This window comes from Papaver somniferum, chromosome 7 (assembly GCF_003573695.1).
Source record: "Papaver somniferum cultivar HN1 chromosome 7, ASM357369v1, whole genome shotgun sequence".
In the NCBI taxonomy this organism is placed as follows: Eukaryota; Viridiplantae; Streptophyta; class Magnoliopsida; order Ranunculales; family Papaveraceae; genus Papaver; species Papaver somniferum.
The window spans coordinates 242,559,519-242,580,061 of record NC_039364.1 but is presented as its reverse complement, the minus strand read 5'-3'; the positions used below and the strand labels follow the sequence as shown (position 1 = coordinate 242,580,061).

Sequence of the window (20,543 nt, the reverse complement as noted above, 5' to 3'; positions counted from 1 at the left end):
TAAAGTTGATAGAATAAAAAAATAGAAGAAAAAATTCGTAAACTTTTTATATAAAAACTCCTTATCTAATTCCACATTTTAAATTAAATAAATTTTTTTTTGATGGTTTGGAACAGCGGTCTTGGACTCCTTATAAGGAGTTATTTATGACAATTACGGGGTTCGAACCGCTACCTCCGCGTTGGGAGGGAGCATACCAACCATCAAATTAAATAAAGTTGATAGAAGAAAAAAAAATTCCTTAGATTAAAAACTTCATATATAAGTTTACCATGTCCGCTAGAGTATAAGGCATGTGTTGTGAAACACGTCCAAGTGAGAAAGGTATACCAAAGATCGTTTGATGTATTTACACATGGTTGTAAAATAACCATTGAATTTTTCTCGACCAATCAAGTAGGTGTCGGAGCTGTACATTTATCCAACGTGCTACACCGTATGACCCCCTTAGAGATATAATCACCCAATAACCCTAATTTCTTCACTATCCCATTTTTGCGCCGCTTTCTCACCTCTCTGCATCTTCTCTTCTCTTATTCTTTCTGATACTCCTTTCTTTTAGATTCGTTGAGGATTAAGGGTTTCTGTTGAAGTGAAAGGTGAAATTCATTGAGGGTTTAAGGGAAAACCAAGGAGATTTAAGGGTTCTGTTGTTTTAGGGATTTAGGGATTGTTCTTAAGAACTGAAATTGTTTGATTGATTACGTTTTATTTTCAACCCTAAAAATCCCCAAATTTTGAAGGAGTTTAAGGATGTACAAGTTGGAACACCTCCACTAAAGCTAAGTCTCATTTATTGGTTATCATTTGATTGATTTTTGATGGGTTAAGTCTCATTTACTGGTTGTCGTTCGATTGATTTTAATTGATTAAATAGTGTCACTAACTTATTTTGGTTGGAATTTATTGATTTTGTAGATAACATAATGAAGTCTGAGGTAGCGCTCTGAACCAATTGGTAAAGTTGTGGATTCCTTGTTTGCATCGTATGTTTAGGATCCTTATTTTTGCATGAGTTAGGGTTATGAAGATTTACTTTAATTACATTTATGTGAATTTTAACATTTTTATATGTACTTTGTATGATCTCATAGCTATTTTTTTGGGTTTCTACTAGATTTCTTTAAAATTTGTTTGTAGATTCCAAATCGTTGGCGAAACTGGCTTGTTGGCCTGTTTATTCTATTATTGTTGGCAAGATGTTATAATTGGTTAGTAATGTTTACTGGATCTTATATTAAAGAAATAAAATTTCAACAAGTTTGGCAAGTGCCTGGAAATTTCTTCCGTTAGCTCAAAATTATGATATTATCCTTGAAAATGAAATTGAATCTTGTCTATTCACACCCATGCAGAGCTAGTTAGTTATTGAATCTTTAGTTTAAAAATCGTTAGGTTGTGTATGTTGATTTTCTTAGGTATATCATTTAAGTGTTGATTATTATTCACGTGTAGAAACCAATATTATCCCTCCCTGTAATACACTATCCCTGTATTGTCTTAGTTCATGTTATTATTGATTGTTATTATTTGTGTGTATCATCTAGTTTTTTTTTGAAATTTTTCCAAGTTTTGCTTTAAACTAGTGTTGGTTTCCCGAAAATTGATTGTTATTAGGATCATAATAAGCCTTTTAAACTCATCTCCTTATTTGTACACCATATTAGCCTCGAAATGGTTCTCACATGATTTTAGTAACCTTAATTGTTGTTTTCAGAGTTGAATGGAAGTTTAATGAGCAATGTACAAGTTTAGTTGTCTGTTATGTCTTCAACAATGCAACCAGAGTGTTTTCAAGGTGATGGCATTCAATTTCACTTGTTGGTTTTTTACTAAAATATAGCTAAACTATTCTTTTTCTTGTACCTTATCCTGTGTTACTGTATCTTGTTGCATAGGGAACTTGTTTTCATGTAAATTCGAATGTGCAATTCAATGTATTTAAGAATTGGCTTGTTGTCCTTACGATTGTGTACTTATAAAACTAGTAGTTCTTTGTCGATTGCTACAAAAGGTCAATCATGTTGTTTTAACTAGACAAGAATCTTTGACCTAGAATATGTTGTAAACCGATGTTATATTATATGAACCCTCTAATTTTTCTGTGTTGTTGTGCAATTGTAGGCAACTGGAGCTTTTCTGGTGAACCAGTTTGAAGATTCTCAACCGCGTGTGACAATTAGTAAGTTGGAACTCTGATATAAAGAATTTCTTTTACTGATAGCTATCGGTAATGACATATCAGTGAGAACTATTATTATTTGTGAATGTTGTATGTTGTTCATTTTACATTTTGCCCCATTCTTGTCACTAGTACAAACCTCCACAGATAACTGTTAACATGGTTTTTTCCCTTAATTACACATCCACTGGCTTGCTACAGGGTCATCCACTTTCAGACCCTGATGAACATGATTCTGACCCAAACACTAAGAAGACAAAGAAGAAGAAACCTTCAGATATGAAGAGCGGGGAACTGAAGTCTCGGAGATCCAGCAAGAGACTCAAGACTGCAACCTAATTATTAAGAGAAATAGTCGTGGACTGTAGGATTTGGATGTTTAAACTTTTAAGTCTCCCTCTAAAATTTTGTTATCTTGAGGTTACTGCACAATTATTAGATATCGAGACGTTTATTATATTGTGAATAAAGATTATTTTGGTTCAATTCTAATTGTAGTCTTGATTAATTTTTTATGGATGGTTATTTAGGTGAGTTTTGCTACGAATGATAAAAGAGGGGGCCAATAGGTCCCTGAAGATAAATTGAGCGATAAAAATTGCAATTTTTTCGAGTGACTAAAAGCTAATATTTGCCACGTTGAATACGTTTTGTGTCATTTTATAAAGGTTATCGCCATGGTTTGTGGTATCCTCTGTGTCCGAAAGGTGAACAATAGCTACAAATTCTTAGTAGCAGTAACTTATTAATTGGCCATGTAAAATGTTTATCACGTGTCCAAAAATATGGATAGCCATGGTACCGTGTGTCCAAATGATAGAGATGGCCACTCGAAATGATAGAGATTAAATGTGACTACAAATCATGTATTGGCCATGTTGAATTATTTTCTGTGTGTCCAAATGATAGAGATGGCCATGGTTGAGAAAAATTAGTGTGACTGCAACTCATGAATTGTCCATGAAAAAATGAATTTTGCGTGTCCAATTGATGACAAAGGCCACGGCTATAATAAAATTCACGTGACTTTAAGGTAAACTTTAGCCACATATAATCAAATTATGTGTCTATAAGGATCCTATGGCCATGGTGATAGTGAAAATGCCTAACTACAAAAAAAATAATGAGTACCATATAGACACGGTTATAGAGGTATAGCCATGGTTTATCAAATTTTATAGTCACTCAAATTTTATGTAGCCATAAAGGTACCTCTTTGTCACGGCACCTGATGCCACATTTTTGGAGTGAAAAAAATCCATGACCAAAATCCTATGGACACGGTGATTAAGTGTGACCTATGTGAAGATTTGTACTAGTGAACAACCGCTAGTCAATCAAATCAATCGAAAACTAATAATAAGCCGCAATTATCTAGTTTCCTACCAACGGTACTAATAGAGATTCTCAATCTCAAAGAAGTCTTTAAACTGAGCGGCCGTAAGAGATTTCTCCTAATTAGGTTACTTTCCTCTCAGAGTAGGCGGTTCCACCAGTAACAACACAACTAGGTAGTTTTGCTGGCTCTGAGGATTAATTTGCTAGAAATGCAAACTTCAATATTTATAGACACGGAAGTTTGGACACCAAGGGATTTTCAAAACCGTATATTCTCAAAGATATGCAATAAACACAAAATCGGTTTTCATAACTCCTGGAAATGCACTGTCCAAATATTGATCGAAATCCTAATAGAAAGATCTATAATCAGTAAATACATATTACTAATTATTATTTTCTAAAGATATGCATTTAATTGCTGGAAATTAATTAGCATATAAAAACTAAGAAACCTTATTTAAAAGATTCTCAATTTATTTCGATCATGGGATTCTCCTTTAGCAATTAAGGAATATCTTTGAACAATTAATGATAAGAGTTACTGCACATGTTCAAAGTACGTCGATATCTTTACTTTGCAAGTCCTTTTTCATACTTACAATCTTGGAAACAATTTGCCACACTTCCAAACAAGTTTAGAATTGGTACGTCTGAATTCCAAGAACTATGTGAATGATTATCCTATCAAATCACCAATTATGGGTTTCACGGTGTTTTTGGGTAAAAAATTGTTTCTGCTGGTTTTAGTAAATTTGGGTGTGTGGATGAGAAACGAGTCTAAACCTAAAATAAATGCACTGCACGGGAGTACTTTTAGTTTCGAGAGATCAATTTGTACAATCCTAGCCTAAACCAAGAACTGGTCGTTCCAGTCTTGCTTCGGTCACAAAGTGAAGGAGAATGGTTGGTCTTAGGGAGGGAAGCGAAGAAGGTGTTGAGACCAGAATGGTTCATTCTGAAGGTGTGGATGTTTTATGACTTGTATCAGAATTTGGAACTGGCTTGCGAAATGAAAGCTATCAGTTCTTTGGTATTTTTCTGGAACTGTGTTGTTGTTCTCACCAAAACTTGTTGTTTGGTGGAAATAGGTAAAACCTATTTATACAAGTCATAATTGAATACACCCTGGTCTCGTAGGAAGTGATAGTGATTAAGTGATGGAAGAGTGGAGTAACGTGTAACTGCCAGAAACCATGCCTATACTATGAAGGAAACGGGTTTATTTACACCCACTACTTCATGCCTCCACTAACTGCCATTTTTTCCTGACACTTTCTTATGATGGACGTTTTGCATGCCGCACGCTGTAAACCGCCAGACCAATACCCTGATGAGCATCCCCCAGTTTGTGACATGTTCGATGTCTCGAGTGTTTTCGTGAAAAAACGTGTAGCAGATTGCTACGTGTAGCAAGTCAAAGTCAAGAGACTTGCCATATGAAAATAGCATGTGATTCTATTAGGCTTTCCTTGGTTGGCCGCCTAAAACTTGCCACAGGCCTGTCAATTCCATGGCGAATTTGGATGGCTTACATTGTAGCTTATGAGAAAGGATGTCCATTGATTATGGCCACATCTTGTTGTATAGCAAAGTGGCGCCTGGCGTAGCCGTGGCAGTTGTTTTGGCATATTGGTGTTAGACCCAAATATGGCTCCGGAAACATTGGACCTGTTACTAAGTTAAACTTAAGGCCTTAAGAGAATCACTTGACCTAGTTGGCATGGCGACTTTAGCTAAATTAGGGTTTGGCGTATCGAAACCCTAATTAGCACGTGCGCTGCGGCATGGTGGCGTGGCTGACATAGTTAGCGCATGCCAGTGGCACGATGGTGCAAGTAGTGCCTGGCGTATCCATGGACGCTAGATTTTGGCACATTGGTGTTAGACCCAAATGTGGCGTGGCAACATTGGCCATGTTGCCACATCAATCCCAATGCTCTGGGAAACGTTACTTGGCTTGGTTGCCATAGCAACTTTGCCTAAATTATGGTTTGGCGTGCCAGAACCCTAATTAGTGCATACGACATGTGGCATGTGTCCGTGACGCATCGACGTTTTGTGCAAATGGTGCCATAGCCAGGCCATCATATGGAAAAAACCACATGAGCAAGGATTGCCACGGGTGGCTATGATATGGCGTCTTTATTAGGGCTTCCTGGGTCCCGCACGGCTCGTGGCATGTTGTGGGAACCCGAAGTGGCATAATTTGTGCCACGACTGGAAATTAGGGTTTCGACCATGCAAGGTCGTGTTTTTGGTTAGGATAACCACATTGCAATCTGTTATGGCGTTGGCCACGAACAGAAGATGGGTTGGCACGTAAGTGCATTATTTATGGTATGTTGCCACGTTCAGCATGCTTTTGTGCCAAAGTGGCACGTCCGGCACGTTGGGCATGCACGTTTGGCATGCCAGTTAGCGCATTGGTGCAACTTTCGAAAGCCAATTTGGTATTGGCGCAGTTTTGCCTCTCTTTTTAAATACTGCGGCAGGTTTAGAGCAACCTGATTGGTCGAAAAAGAGAGGGTCGGCCAAACGCGGGCGTGGCCACACTTCTGGTATGGGTGTGGCAATTTTAAAGCGACCTGATTGGGGAAATATGGCCGACAAGTATGGGCCCAGACACAACTTATGTGCGTGTGGCGGGTTTAAGGTGACCTGATTGGTCGAGGGAAATAGGGCCGGTTTAGGCAACACGGGGCATGGCCAATGGCATATGGCGCCGACTGTCCTAAGGCATGGCCACGCCTCCCTTTGCTGCTGCTCATATTCTGCAGCTCCTTTATTTCTTGTTTTCTGATTCTGAGCAAGATTTTGCACCTACTAATCCATGGCAGATTAATTACCTAGTTTCCCTAGGATTAATTTTGGCAGGCAAGGTCCGATATACTGCGCAAGGCACAAAACCCTAATTTTTGCAAATTAGTCAGGGTAATATCCGAATCTTTTGAATTATCACAAAATTGATTGAATTATATGTGTTGACACAGAGTTCTTTAAGTTCATTGCCAGAGAGCAGTATGCTTTCTTATTGAATACTTTATGCAAAGACCTTATCCTTGATATTTGGAAATTCGTGCTACTTTGCTGCGAGTGAACACAAATTGTCATGCCATATCAACATTAAGGGTTCAGCCGGGGAACATAGCACAGAAAGCATTCAAAGAAACTTATATTAACTGAGTAATACAGGCAAGGTGCCAAAATTTACAGAGTATCTGGGATTGTTGCTACATGCACCATTCTGGACAAATTTCATGAGAAAATATTGAGTTGCTCAATAAATGCGCCAGTGAAGAGGTTGAACACTCATCACTTTTACATGACTCCGTTTCCTTGTAGAGTGACGGCACATTAAATGCAGGGTTTTACAAATTTAGCCCTGAACTAAAAACCACCATCAACATTAAGTCCCCTGCTTAGCACGTAACAGTGGCATTGTTGCGGGGTAAGCATGGGATGGTGATAGACAAGCGATAAAAGGCCAAGCTAGAGTAAGTAAATATTACCAGGAAAGTGGCTGCCAGGGCTTTAAGCTGGAGACGTATTTGTCCTTTGACTATCTGGATGTTTCCTTTCGGTCTTCCTTAGGGTTTCGATGAGAAATGTTACCCAGTCAGGGTTGAATCCTTGGCTATCGGATAAGTCCCGTTGGGGTTGTTCGGCATATGTTTCTTCTTAGGGTTTCCTCAATATATATGCATATGAAACTAGATTGTTCCTCTCAGTTAAGAATAAAGACCCTTCTCGTTGAATTCATATCTCTTCATTATGTCGAACAGAAGTGAATCATCCCCGAGTGAGCCGGATTCCTTAGTCAAACGCAGGCGGCTCGCTTCCAGAGTATGATTCTAATTATCTCCTTATTTTGAAGTGATAATTCCTCTTTTCCTCATAACATCGCTGCTTCTTTTTTCTTTCAGAGTGGGCAAACTCCTGGGTCTTGTGACAACTCCTCCATCCGGGTCATCCGAGTCAAGAAGATCATTCTGGTGTGCTTTTCACTGACAAATAGATATTTGCTTGCTACCATCAGTAGTTAACAAAGAGAGATTTTTTTGTGTGCAGAGGTATACCCAGTTGGAACATGCGTGACCGTGGTTGATGACGACGATCTGACCACACCTCTTCCTTCAAACTCGAGTACGCCAACTGCTGCAGAGGAAAATGATTATTTTGGTATTTCTTGCTACGAATAGCCCAATGCAGGTTTGCCGTTCGATATCCACATGAAGTGTTTATCTTCTAGCTACAGAAGTGTAGGTAGATTCTTGGTGCGGAAGGAGTTCGTGGCTGTGTACACGAAAATATGGAGAAGATACGGCCACATTGCAACCAGGAACGTGGTGTAGCATTGCTCGTCTGCGTTGGTCACCACAGTGAACTGTCTTCTGCCCATGATTGTTGAAATGGAAGGCACATCCATTCGCGACGTCACTGAAGCAACTGTTGAAAAGTGGGAAAACATGGTATCTACCTGCGAATCCCTGAAGTTTAATGTAAGCTAGCTGCGACACCGTCTTTACATTGTTAAAGTTGATCGAGCCGGCATCTTTGCCAACGTCGTTCCTGCTACAAAGGCTATTTTGGAAGAGGAAAAGGCTCTGACTGCTGAATCTCAAAAGGTGTAACAGGAAATCCGGGATTTGAAGAGTAGGACTGAAAGGTACCAAAACAGGCTGAAAATGATGCTTTCAAGAAACTACAACTTATTGGATGGTCTTTTCTGAGTTGTTATTTTGAATGTGCAGCCATGAGAATGTCTGATTTTTCATTTGGGTTCTGAAAAAAAAATTTTGTTGAATTGTATTGGTTTTTGGGAAAAGCAAATGGAATTTTCATTAATATGTTCTGACTAAATGAAACTTTGATAACTCAAAAACGAGGGAAACGGAAAATGCCTGGTTGGCCGTGTCGTGAAACGGCGAGAGATGGAGTGATGGTCACGCGTAGTACGCCTTGAGCCATTTTCCATTGATGATCGCTTCCAATTTGCCTCCATCTTCTTTGACAATCTTGTAGTACCCACTGTTATATGCTTTGGTAACCACATAAGGTCCTTCCCATTTTGGAGAGAACTTCGGTGCAGACATGTCTTGTTGAATGTGCTTAGCAGTCTTCAATACCAGATCTCCTGTTTGAAAATCTCGAGGTTTTACGGCCTTATCGTATGCTCTAGAAACCCTATTTCTGTATACCTGAGCATGTTCTTCCGCCTTAGTTCTCTTAGAGTCCAGAGTATCTAGCTCTGCTATTCTGGCACTTGATGTTGCGGCTTCATACCCTTAAACTCCACTTGTTGCTGCAATTCTGACCGATAAAATTTTAATCTCTGCCGAGAGAACTGCATCCGCACCATAGACAAGTGAATAGGGGGAGACGCCTGTGGATCTTCTAGGTGCCGCTCGATATGCCCATAGTACTATGGGCAGTTGTTCGTGCCATGTCTGTGGATTATCATGCATTGTTCGACTGAGAATTCAGATTAAAGTCTTGTTGGTACTCTCGGCTTACCCATTCCCTTGGGGATAGTAAGGAGTAGAGAAGACTTGCTTAATTCCTTATTCTTCGAGTAACTCTTGTACTTGCTTGTTGACGAAGGGAGTGCCATTATCAGTAATGATGTGCTTAGGCACGCCAAAACGACAAATGATGTATTCCTTAATAAATGTTGCAATTGTTGCTCCAGTAGTTCCTCTCAGAGGAATGGATTCAACCCATTTAGTAAAGTACTCTGTTGCGGTTATGATATATTCATGCTGCTTTGATGATGGCGGGTTAATCTTCCCAATGATGTCAAGTCCCCAGTTTTAAAAACGCCACGGACTACTCACCGAGTGTAGGGGAGTAGAAGGTGCGTGGATGAGGCTTCCGTGAATTTGTCACTCGTGACACTTTTGAACAAACGCCGCTGCATCATCTTCCATAATTATCCAGTAATACTTCTCGTGTATCTGGAGGAATAATTTCTTCTTCCCTTGGTGTTCACCTTCATGCGTATCTTTCAACATAATTGGGATTTCCACTTTTGCTAGACATCGTAACAGATCACTTCCAAAGCTTTTACGGTACAGAGTTCCTTCATGAAACACAAATCTTTTGGATTTTTGCTTCGTCTTGGCTGCATCCTTCTTATTAGCAGGGAGTACACAGTCGCGGAGGTAATTGATGTATGGCTCTCGCCAGTCCCCAGCATGGTCAATGTTAAAGATCTCCAATTGATGTGGCGGTGCTTGACAGTTGGAGCAATACCCTTGGAGCAATCGAGACTGAACCTCCATATCCGGCCAGTAGTAGCCAAGGCATTGAAGACGACGGTAAAGAGTTACCACCAACGTTTTTCCACAAACTTATCCATGAACGTAGTTAAGCTGTAGTTGTGCTTCTTCATCGCCGAGACATCTCGATAGGGAGCCATCTGGGTTTCGATGATATAACACTCCGTGAAGCATGAAGAAATTTTGTAGGGTTTTGAGACTAACCTTTCCTTGGGAAAGTGAAATGTTGAGCTCTTGGATAATCGATGTCCTTCAATCGTTTGTTTCAGCATCCTTGGACTATAAGAGCCATGTCGATGCTACACTCCATCTCCTCACTGTTAGGGTTTCTTCTAAACCTTCGAATTGCAGCTTCGAGGCCAATGTGGCTAGGAAATCAGCATGTTTGTTGTTACTTCGACCGACATGAGTTATGGTTACATTCAGCGAAGTAATTCAATAACTTTTGCGCCTCAGATCTATACGGAGCCAGTGTTACCTCTTTTAGTGCATATACTCTATTCATCTTGTTAACCAGTAACTTAGATTCACCTCTAACTTCCAGGTACGTGGCGCCTGCTTGTTCGGCCAGCGACAACCCTATGAGAAAAGCTTCATATTCCGCTGAATTATTGGTGCACTGAAAGTCCAGCTTGAAGGAATGCGAAAAGACTTCACCAGTGGGAGACACCAGAACTACACCCGCTCCTCCAGTATTATTGCTAGGGGTGGATGTTAGAGAATTGCTCGGTCAAACTCGCATGCGTTGCTATCTCAAGCATGTTTGTCAATGTTAGTGATCAAAACTATAAGTCTTGATTTCTAGCCTACTATACCTAAGGTCTCGGACTAGGATAGAAAGTGTAGTTGAGCTCAAGAACTCCATGGAAATCATCATACAAGACGAAGGACTACTCAAGGAACTGGTGGATCTTCATCGACTAAAAGGATGTGGATACTTGAACTTATATATCACTCAAAAGTCTATCTACTTTATTTCCTATCTTGAGACAAAAGTCGTATTGCTATATATACTTTGATTATACACATTTGGTATTTTGAGCCGAGTTTATATCGCCTATCTATTTCTCGAAATATGTGTTGGTAAGCTTTCGCTTTAGCCAAATTCATCTTTACCTAGTGACGAAAGTCATGTTATGTTTCAATCACTTTGAAAATTGCACTGACGAAAAATGGTTTGTGAATAACAACTATATAACGTCCTCTGAGAATGTTTCAATGATTTAAATGAGAGTTTAGATTATATAACCATTGGTGGATATAAGCATTGTTGTGGAAACACATATATGTATAAGTCCTTATTCCTTGAACCGAAGTTTGCGAACTTTGTTGATCAATAGAACCGGAACAAGAGCCGTGAACTCAGTCCGCGAACTCAGTCCTCGAACTGGCGGAAGTTCTCGACCCGAGAAAATCTGCTGGAGTTTGTGAAATCCTTTCGGGAACTTAAGTCCGCGAACCCAGTCCGCGAACTCGAGTTGGTTATATCTAAAGACGATTGTTCTTGAACTCATGTTTGTATAAACTAAGGAATACTTTTGCAAACCGTGGCTATAAAGTTCATGAACCGATTCGAGTGAATCAAATAGTTTTTGCTTCGATTGTGTCTTGTGTAGTTACATAAGTCCTAAGCATGAACAACTCTCTAACTAGTTCATTTGAGTCATTTGAACTTGTTATGGTGAAGAAGAATATGGTTGATATGAAATTGCTCATAGGGCTAACCATTTGGTTAACTATTGTTGAACCAACAAATGTACAAGTTTGGGTACGGTTATACAATCCTAGAAACGTGCATTTCATTTGTGTGTAACAAGCTAAGTTTTCGATCTAACGGTTGAGAAATATTAGCTTGAATCTAATCAGGTTTTCATCTAACGGTGATTATTGAATGCTTTGTTACCAAGCTAACATTGATTACAAACCCTGATTTGAAAGACTATATAAGGGAGAACTCTATCAACTGGGAAACCTAATCCCCACACCTTACGTGTGATACTAGTTGTATTAGCTAGAGTCGATTCTCCTTTAACCTTTGATTTCTTCTCTAAACCAGGTTAACGATTTAAAGAATTCATTGGGATTTTGAAGCCAGACCAATACTACTTTCTCGTAGTTGTGTGATCTGATCTTGCTGTTTCTATCGTACGATTACAATCGTAAGGATTGACTTGAGATTGATATCTCCGATAGGCAAGATAAAAAGTAGTCACAAACATCTTCGTCTCATTTTTTGTGATTCCACAATATCTTCTTTCGCCGCGTCGATTAAGATTATTGTGAGGTGATTGATAATACTAGGTTGTTCTTCGGGAATATAAGTCCGGGTTATCAATTGGTTCATGTTCACCTTGATTTATCAAAACACGGAACAAAACTCGTAGGTATATTCGTGGGAGACGGATTTATCTATTACCGTAGACTTTTCTGTGTGATACAGATTTGTTTATTAAAGTCTTCGACTTTGGGTCGTAGAAACTCTTAGTTGTGGGTGAGATCAGCTAAGGGAATCAAGTGCGTAGTATCCTGTTGGTATCAGAGACGTAGGAGCATAACTGTACCTTAGATCAGTGTGAGATTGATTGGGGTTCAACTACAGTCCAGACCGAAGTTAGTTTGAAGTAGGCTAGTGTCTGTAGCGGCTTAATACAGTGTGTGTTCAATCTGGACTAGGTCCCGGGGTTTTTCTGCATTTGCGGTTTCCTTGTTAACAAAATTCTGGTGTCTGTGTTATTTCTTTTCCGCATTATATTTTGTTATATAATTGAAATATCACAGGTTGTGCGTTGTTCAATCAATTAGAATATCCGACCTTTTGGTTGTTGATTTAAATTGATTGACACTTGGATATTGATCTTTGGTACCATCCAAGTTATCTCTCTAGTATTGATAAAGACTCGCAGATATCTATTTGCTTGAGTATATATCAAATCGAGAGATTGAGATATAAACTCGTTGATATAATTTTTTATCTATATTGAGTCTGACTGTCTAGTTGATTCTCTAGAAAGTATATTGGAGTTTTTCCATACAGATTGCTAAGCGAAATGTTGGGTGTGGTTGTTGTACCCCCACTTTTTCAATTGGTATCAGAGCAGGAAAACACGTTTAAGACCTTACAAGTCTGTGTTTGTAGCGATCTGAATCTATGGACAGAGGTGTTATCTCTATTAACGTGCCACCAGTCTTTGATGGCTCAAACTATCCATGGTGGAAAGTTGATATGTGTGCTTTTCTTCAAGCTCGTGATTTTCGAACCTGGGTACGTGTTGTTGATGGCTATGATCCTCCGGTTAATACTGAAGGCGATGTATCTATATCTAAGGATGTTGATAGTTATAGTCCTGAAGAATCTCTTGCTGCAATGCAAAACTCTGACGGATTAAATGATATCAGACAGGCCATTACCCCAGACCTTCAGCACTATGTGTCTACTTGCACTAGGTCTAAATATGCCTGGGATATCTTAGAAACTATATTTGAAGACAATAGATACGTTTCTAAGAAGCATGGCATCGATGGAGGAAATAACCTCAACACCCTCTCCAAAAATACCCCTATTGGAAAGGTAAAAATTCTTGATCAAAACTATGTTCAAACCTTTGCATTCAATGTTGTTTCTGACACAAGTGAAACCTCTAACTTTTCTTTGGCTGATGAATGTTGCTCAAATGGTGATTGGTTCGATAAACCATTAATAACAGAAAGGATCAAAGAATTTGTGAAAAGAAGCATTAGATGTGATAAACATCTTCTGTCAGCTTTTGCTACTAATGATTCTGTGAAAGAAAAATCCTTATGTGTCAACGTTTTGAATACGTCTGATGGATGTGATGAACTCTCAGCTTATGCAGAAACATCCACATACTCAAAGTCTGATTCGGAAATTGAGTCTGACACAGAGATTTTTGAATTCTTGAATAAAGAGGTTATTCAAGAAAATCTTCAATTAAAAGCTTCATTGAAGAAACAAGAATCATTAATCAAGGTGAAAGATCTTGAGATAGACCGTCTTAATGATAAACTCACCAGAACCATTGCACTAAAGGAAAAAGAGACTAATACTCTCAAGGATGATCTACAAAGATTATCTCGAAGTTCTGACAAAATCTCAGCAATGTTATTTGGTCAAAAATCCTTTGTAAACACAAATGGTTTAGGATTTAAAAGCAAGGCTGCAGGCATTGTCAACCCCATTGTATCTTTTTGTCATGAAAAAACAAAGGTTGGCGGTTGTGATAAACAGAAGGCACTTCAACAAGACAAAAGGTCCTTGATTTGTTCATTTTGTGGAAATGCAAATCATGTTCAAAGCACATGTTGGAGATTCAAGAGGAACAACAAAATAATTTCCAGACTGCAAAAGAACATGCAAAAGATGAATCTGGATAATCAACATGGGACACATAAAACACAACTTCCAGAGTCAGAAGAGGTAGAAAATTTGTTTATACAACAAACCTTGGTAAATCACTATGTGATAAACAAGGGGAGCGTTTGGCTCACAACGTCACTGTCTAGCTCCAGAGACGTTCGCATCCTCATCTTTAACTTGAGAAAATGAGGTTTTGCATCTCTGTGGCTCAAGTATTTTTTTTATTTTTGTTAAGAAAATATTCTCCTAACAATATATATATTTGATCATTAAACTACAGAAGATTTTCTCTTCTAGGGTTTAGTCGTTCATAAGTCTATCTAAATTTATTTGTAGACTTCCTCCTAAAAGATACAGTTTTATGGCTCATGTAACTATAGGCACCACAAGCAGGGATGCAGTCGAAGCAGTTAATGTATATCTGTGTAAAGGAATCTCTTCCTCAAGGGTGAAGAAAGTAAAGACTACAAATAGCGGAGAAGGTTCCTCCTCTAACTGTCTCTTGTGTTTTTTATCAACTTGATGATAACTTCCGGGGTTCGGTGAAAGATTTCATCAACAAAAGAAACAATTTAAAATCTCAAATTGTTTCGTCTTTAGAAGAGATAGTTCACTATGAACAAATGTTGTCTCTAACCAAGAACACCTTGCGTGGGCTAAAAAGAGAACTTAGTGAGTTGACTGATATTTCTGAAGATTTGGAGGAATTGAACGATCCCATAATCAATGGGTTTTTCAATAATGAGGAGGAATTCTCAGTAGATGCTCTGAGAAAGCTCTACATTGCCTAGTAAATCTTCTATTTTCTTGTTTTGTTTAGAAGAATAACTAGAGGTTGGAATAGCCATTATTGTGATTATACATAGCTATGTCCAACGTTTTCATCTTCATGTTTTTAAATTTATTGGTTTAAATTCTAAATTGTTTGGAAGATGATTTTTGCAGTATTAATCTTTATGGTTTTTATATATTGCAAATTGTTATGGGATATGTATGTTTGCATCCGTGAACTATGATTGTCCCATACCTTGTCAAAAGTAAAGTCTTTCGTAAGTCGATATGCATGTATTGATAAAAGAATGAATGGACTTTTGTCAAATACAAAAGTTAAGCCTATTATGTCAATTATTGATGGAAGATAGGTTAAAATCTTTTGTTTACAAAGATTATGTCTATTGTAGGTCATTGTGCAAATGGTGATGGAAAATAAAATGAGTCCTTGCTTATTCCACGGTATTAGGTCGATCTCCGATCCACAATTGTTGTGTATATACTGTGTTGTTTCATAGGGTGTCTTATGTTGAGCTCTATCGACTGAGTTATTGTTTTGGCTTAGTTGTTGCTCCGTGAGGTACTTTATGTCGAGCATGACCGATTAAATTGATTACTTTTTGTGATTAGTTTGGTTGTGTATTCCGATTAGATTAATTATGAGTTCTCTTGTGATTAATCTAATTGAGTATTTTTAAGTCTCCGTAAGTTCACTTATGTTGAGCATTTCCGGTTAAATTAATCATGAATGTTATGTCCAAAGAAATCCTTATTTTCTTTCGAAATTAAGGTTGCTCTTGTTGTTCTTTCGAGAATGACATATTATGGGGGAGAGTTCTTAATTGAACTTGTGCTTAATTGGCAAATCTTTGTGGGGAGTGCGGTTGTGGAATATTATAGGGGTTATCTTGTATCTTTAAACTCCTTGATGAATGCATTTAGCTTCGGATTTATGATTGCATCTAAATAAGTTGATATATTCTTTCTTTTGGTCATGAAATGTCTCTTTAGGAAATTTCATTAGGATCCCGTTCTTGTACCTTTGTCAATTTTATTGACAAAAAGGGGGAGAATTAATATGTATTTCACACTACAAATATATATGGTTTTCGGATCATTATGTAAGGGGGAGTGGTTTCCATGTGAGATTGAGTATTGACTAAGGGGGAGTGGTACATATCACCATATTATTGTTGTTGAAGTTGTGATACAATTGAACTTTGACGTTGTATAATGATACTATGACATTGTATTACAATGTTCAAGAATTATGTTTTCTCATTGTTATAGCTACGGATTTTCAACAACGATGATGCTGAACTTACAACCTTTGGGATCATTGGAGTACTTGGAAGTGACGAAGATTTCGATTAATGTTGAAGATTAGACATGTGGAATAAGAGCTACAAAAGTTAATTTACTTATTTTTGTATTCCATATGTATTAATAGTTTTGTCACTAAAATTGACAAATGGGGAGATTGTTAGAGCATTGCTCGGTCAAACTCGCATGCGTTGCTATCTCAAGCATGTTTGTCAATGTTAGTGATCAAAACTATAAGTCTTGATTTCTAGCCTACTATAGCTAAGGTATCGGTCTAGGATAGAAAGTGTTGTTGAGCTCAAGAACTCCATGGCAATCATCATACAAGACGAAGGACTACTCAAGGAACTGGTGGATCTTCATCGACTAAAAGGTATGTGGAGACTTGAACTTATCTATCATTCAAAAGTCTATCTACTCTATCTCCTATCTTGAAACAAAAGTCGTTTTCTATATAGACTTTGGTTATACATATTTGGTATTTCAAGTCGAGTTTATCTCGCCTATCTATTTCTCGGAATATGTGTTGGTAAGCTTTCGCTTTAGCCAAATTCATCTTTACCTAGTGACGAAAGTCATGTTATGTTTCAATCACTTTGAAAATTGCTCTGGCGAAAAATGATTTGTGAATAACAACTATATAACGTCCTCTGAGAATGTTTCAATGATTGAAATGAGAGTTTAGATTATATAACCATTGGTGGGTATAAGCATTGTTGTGGAAACACATATATGTATAAGTCCTTATTCCTTGAACCTAAGTTTGGGAACTTTGTTGATCAAGAGAACCGGAACAAGAGCCGTGAACTCAGTCCGCGAACTTGAGTCCGCGAACAAGTTCTCGACCCGAAAACAAGGATTCATTATCTTTTCCATCACTATTTGCACAATGACACACAATATACATAATCCTTGAAAACAAAAGATTTTAACCTATCTTCCATCAATAATTGACATACTAGGCTTAACTTTTGTATTTGTCAAAAGTCTATTCATTCTTTTATCAATACATGTATATCGACATACGAAAGACTTTACTTTTGATAAGGAATGGGACAATCATAGTTCACGGAAGTAAACACACATATCCCATAACAATATTGCAATATATAAAACCATAAAGATTAATACTGCAAAAATCATCTTCCAAACAAATTTAGAATTTAACCAAATAAATCTAAAAACAAGAAGATGAAAACGTTGTTGATCGCAAAAGAAGCTCATCATGGACTGCACCAAGGCTAGACAGCTTGCTCGGGTTGTTGATCGCAAAGTTGTGTTCTAACTCATGAACATGGTGTGTCTACAGTCAAGAGAATAAAGGAAATCAATGATACCTTCTTTGATGGATTCATTGAAAGATATGAGGTTCTCAACGAATATTCTGATTAGCAAGGATTCTGGCCTGTCCATCCAAGAGTTGGTTTATTTGCAGTTGAAGATTTGCAAACTCGACCTTTGAAAAGTTCTGAACACGAATCAAATCCTTGACAGAATCATCAATCTAGGAGTTGTGATCCTTTCTTTCAAGCATCTTCTTTCGGACCAACTCTTCAATTGACTCACGTCCTTGAGCGTCTTCCTCCATATAAAGATGCACAATCTCTTAAGATTTTGCAGAGTTCTCCATGTAATTTTTTTTGATAGGCATGGAGAGACACAATATAGAGTGTTATATATGTTTAAGCAAACTAGAGAAGGAAATTCTTGTTTATGGAAACCCTAAGAACTCTCAAGAGGAGGTCACGGACGTTTGTGGACTGTTAGCACAAAAAAAAAACTTGCACAAAAACCAAAACTGAAATAATATACAACATACTTGAGCATTTCTCAATAAATTTCCTTGCACCTCTCAAGTTAGAAACAAGGAAAAGAATACCTGGAGTCAGGTGGTAGAGTGGAATTTAGTTCCATTGTGGTCATCGAGAAAGGAGTTGTATATATCATCTGACAGTTTGATCTCCGTGTTCTTCGCCTTTCTTTGGTTGTCTTTCATCCCAGAAGAGTAAGACCCTGTATGTTTAACTTCTCCGTCAGAAGGCTTTTTCTGAGGACTAAATCTAGGACCTCTTGCAACTGGTTCAAGAGGATCGGAATGGATAGGAATCCATTTCTAGACTTAGATTTACCAGAACCAGTCTTATAAACACAGGGAATGCTTTTATTGGCAGCACAAGAATTTATACCACTAGAATGCATTTGAACTCTGTGATGATTTCCAGGAAAGAGATCATATTTATAAAACTTCTGGTTTTCTGTAGGCATGCGATTCACTGCAGTAGTCAACTGACTATATGCTCCATTGACAGTGGAAAGAAGCAAATTATGAAGTTTAGAAATTTGTTTCCTTCTGGCAAAACAATGGATAGCATAGTGATTCTTTCTCCCACATAAAGTACATGTTCGTGGAGGAGAAGCAACAAACGACACCTGTTTGGACTTCATAGCCATATGAGAAGATTGTAAGTTATATAAACCTTTCTTGACACAAACTTCTACTGGGAGATCCTTCATGTACTACAATCCATGAGAATTTGTTTGCACAGAAGAATTCCTCCTTAAGACAGAGTTTTCCCTTTCCAAGGAACTGCACTGTTCATTGGCTAGAGTAAGAGATGCTTCTAGTTTCTATTTTTTGACATGAAGCCTGTTAAGTTCTGATGAATGTGTCTCGATCAAACGTTGCTCTCTAATTGAGTCTTCCTTAAATAGATCTTCAAGAGCACTAATCTTTTCACGCTGTAGAGTAGTTTATCAATATTCTTAGAGAATGACTCAATGATGCTATAGAGTTCATGTTCTCGATCAAGAGACTTTTCAAATTCATCAATCAGCTGATCATGATCCTGAAAATTAATAATCTCAGCAGAGTTTTTTGAGATTCTGGTGAGCTTCATTTCAGCTTTTGCCATAATGCCCAATGTCTCATCGGAGAGAGATATGTCATCATATGATGAAACAATCTTCTTACCTCGGGATTCGGAAGAATCAGCTAAGGAGTAATCCTTTGAGGTATTCCCAAGACATTTGGCATAGTTAATATCTTTAGAAGACATCTTGGTATGCGTAGAAGAGATTCTGTCCTCAGACTCAGATTGCCACAAACACAGACTTGTAAGGTGTTAAACGTGTTTGCCTGCTCTGATACCAATTGAAAAAGTGGGGGTACAACAACCACACCCAACAATTCGATTAACAATCTATACGGAAAAACTCCAATATACTTTCTAGAGAATCAACTAGACAGTCATACTCAATCTAGATAAAATCATATCAAAGAGTTTATATCTCAATCTCTCGATTTGATATATACTCAAGCAAATAGAAATCTGCGAGTCTTTATCAAATACTAGATAGATAACTTGGATGGTACTAAAGACCAATATCCAAGTGCCAATCAATTTAAATCAACAACCAAAGATCGGATATTCTAATTGATTGAACAACGCACAACCTGTGATATTTCAATTATATAACAAAATATAATGCGGAAAAGAAATAACACAGACACCACAATTTTGTTAACGAGGAAACCGCAAATGCAGAAAAACCCCGGGACCTAGTCCAGATTGAACACACACTGTATTAAGACGCTACAGACACTAGCCTACTCCAAATTAACTTCGGTCTAGACTGTTGTTGAACCCCAATCAATCTCACACTGATCCAAGGTACAGTTATGATCCTACGCCTCTGATCCCAGCATGATTCTACGTACTTGATTCCCTTAGATGATCTCACCCACAACTAAGAGTTGCTACGACCCGAATTCGAAGACTTTAATAAAGAAATATGTATCACATAGAAAAGTCTATGGTAATAGGTAAATCCGTCTCCCACGAATATACCTACGAGTTTTGTTCCGTATTTTGATAAATCAAGGTGAACAGGAACCAATCAATAAACTGGTCTTATATTCCCGAAGAACAGCCTAGTATTATTGATCATCTCACAATAATCTTAATCGATGCAGCGAAAAAAGATACTGTGGAATCACAAACGATGAGACGAAGTGTTTGTGATTACTTTTCTATCTTGCCTATCGGAGATATAAAATCTCGAGCCAATTATTACAATCGTACTTGTAACGATAGAAGATGCAAGATCAGATCACACAACTACAAGAAAAGTATTATCGGTCTGGGTTCACAATCCCAATGAAGTCTTTAAGTCGTAAAACTGGTTTAGAAGAAGAAACCAAAGGTTAAAGGAGAATCGACTCTAGCTATGCAACTAGTATCACACGTAAGGTGTAGGGATTAGGTTTCCCAGT

The 20,543-nt window shown here is 37.9% G+C and overlaps 1 long non-coding RNA gene across 1 annotated transcript; it reads left to right on the top strand.

Moving 5' to 3' along the window:
• The first annotated feature begins 846 nt into the window (after nt 1-846).
• LOC113293577 lies at nt 847-2,696 on the top strand. Its single transcript, XR_003332371.1, has 3 exons — nt 847-986; nt 2,125-2,182; nt 2,384-2,696. It is a non-coding gene; the product is annotated as an uncharacterized LOC113293577 (long non-coding RNA).
• The last annotated feature ends 17,847 nt before the right edge of the window (nt 2,697-20,543 follow it).